Genomic DNA, 2,440 nt, shown 5'->3' with positions numbered 1-2,440 from the left:
TCTACTCAAATAAACTAATAAGGATGAATGGCTTAACAAGTTGACTAATCCCATCTAACAATAAGTTGCACTAATTTTGACAATTACTTGGGTTTGAGTGTTGCACTAATTTTGACAATTACTTGTGTTTGAGTCATAGTAAGTAATTTTTGTTCTTTTATTGTTTTTGAAAATGTATTAGAGAAAGTTTGACTTTCAAATTTTTGTATAGCTTAGACCTCTGCTACAAAGAACATGTGTCTCTTTTGCCGAGTGGTTAAGGCGTGTGCCTGCTAAGTACATGGGGTTTCCCTGCGAGAGTTTGAATCTCTCAAACGACGTGAAATAAAATTTTAATGCCGAGTTAATAAGATATTTGTATTTTTTTTTCTTTTATTTTTTTTCAAAATCTAATAGAAAAAGTTTAACTTTCAAATTTTTGTATAGCTTAGATCTCTACTACAAAAGACATGTGTTGCTTTGGCCGAGTGGTTAAGGCGTGTGCCTGCTAAGTACATGGGGTTTCCCCGCGAGAGTTCGAATCTCTCAGGCGACGTGAATTAAAATTTTAATGCCGAGTTAATTAGGCTTAGACTTCTACTACAAGGGACATGTGTTGTTTTGGCCGAGTAGATTCAGGCGACGTGAAATAAAATTTTAATGCCGAGTTAATTAGGCTTAGACTTCTACTACAAGGGACATGTGTTGTTTTGGCCGAGTGGTTAAGGCCTGTGCTTGCTAAGTACATGGGGTTTGGGGTTTCCCAGAGTTCCAATCTCTTAGGTGACGTGAACATGCCGAGTTAATTAGGCTTAGACTTCTACTACAAGGGACATGTGTTGTTTTGGCCGAGTAGATTCAGGCGACGTGAAATAAAATTTTAATGCCGAGTTAATTAGGCTTAGACTTCTACTACAAGGGACATGTGTTGTTTTGGCCGAGTGGTTAAGGCCTGTGCTTGCTAAGTACATGGGGTTTGGGGTTTCCCAGAGTTCCAATCTCTTAGGTGACGTGAACTAAAATTTTAATGTCGAATTAATTAGATATTTGTTTTTTTTTTTCTTTTATTTTTTTTTAAATCTATTAGAGAAAGTTCTTAGACCTCTACTACAAAGGACATGTGACGCTTTGGCCAAGTGGCTAAGGCTTGTGCATGCTAAGTACATGGGGATTTCCTGCGATAGTTCAAATCTGTCAGGCGACGCAAAATATAATTATAATTCTGAATTAATTAGATTTGGCTGAGTGGTTAAGGTGTGCGCCTGCTAAGTACATGGTGTTTCCCCGCGAGAGTTCGAGTCTGTCTTTCTTACTTACTCTAAGTACAAGAGATTTCCGTAATAGATATTGGGGCTTTGCAAAGACCTCTCCTACAAAAGACATAGGTTGATTTGGCATTGTTGCTCAAGGGTGGGTAAACCTAAAAGCCAAAGGATGAGAGAAAATGAAATCCTCAAAGGGATGAAGACAAACGTACCTATGGCAGCATGAAAACAATTGGGGGTGACACTCGAGGAAAAGATCATGTCACACCCGAGTAAAGGAGGGTACATGAATGAAGTGAGACGGATCCGAATGAGAGTACTTCTAAAGATATAATGACTAAGAAACTTAAAAGTTACCATCTTTACAAAAATGGTGCACTTTCCTTCGGTAGGTTCAACAAAGAAATTCTAAAATTAAGTATGCTTTCCTTGGAAATGTTTTTTTATTTTGTGTGACCTTAGAGAAATATTTTTAGAAAGCATGTGAATGAAGATAAAGCATGCTCAAAGAATTTGCGTCAGTTTGTGGGGATAATCTTCACTCTTAGAAATGAGAAACAAATACTATGACCATGTTGCAATAGAATGTTGGGGCCATCAAGTGGTAAATCCAGATTTCAAATTTGGGATTCAAAATTCTAATTTGAATCTTAGACATGTGTAGGTTAACACAACATCAATGAAAAAATAAAATAGTTTAAATAAGTTGTATAAGGAGGTAATCTAATTCTAGTTTTATCTCTTGGTTGATCCAAATTTTGTACAAGGAGGTGTTAATCTCTTTGATTCAAGAGTTCTTGCTTCAACAAAAGCTTGGATCGCTGGGCTGAGAATTATGGTTTCCTTATCACCGGTTCTCACAATTTTCTTTATGGTTCCAGAAATTAGACTTCAAGATGGATCTATTAAAGATAATTTGGAGCAACCGAATACAAAAAGCTCAAGAACAAAGGACCCGAATGTCAACGTCGAGGTAAGTAATCATCTTAGACTTTTCTTAAGAAATATTTTAGAAATCATTTGGATTTCATTAGGGAACTTAAGCTAAGTATGAATTAATGGAACCGTGAGTTTGTTGGGTTTTATGTCCTAAAACTCATAGTTTGTAAACAAAAACATATTATATTTTCAATAAAGTTATTATTGTTGTTTATTCAGTAAATATTGTTATTGAATAAAGTGAACTTTACGATCAT

General features: G+C 35.7%; 1 non-coding gene across 1 annotated transcript; it reads left to right on the top strand.

The window, feature by feature from the left end:
• Positions 1-453: 453 nt before the first annotated feature.
• On the top strand, positions 454-535 carry TRNAS-GCU (transfer RNA serine (anticodon GCU)). Its single transcript has one exon. It is a non-coding gene; the product is annotated as a tRNA-Ser (tRNA).
• Positions 536-2,440: the final 1,905 nt, after the last annotated feature.

Source organism: Cucurbita pepo, chromosome 13 (genome assembly GCF_057944985.1).
Source record: "Cucurbita pepo subsp. pepo isolate OVF chromosome 13, ASM5794498v1, whole genome shotgun sequence".
Taxonomy (NCBI): domain Eukaryota; kingdom Viridiplantae; phylum Streptophyta; class Magnoliopsida; order Cucurbitales; family Cucurbitaceae; genus Cucurbita; species Cucurbita pepo.
Note: the sequence above shows the minus strand (reverse complement) of the source record. Positions and strands in the feature narration are given on the sequence as shown.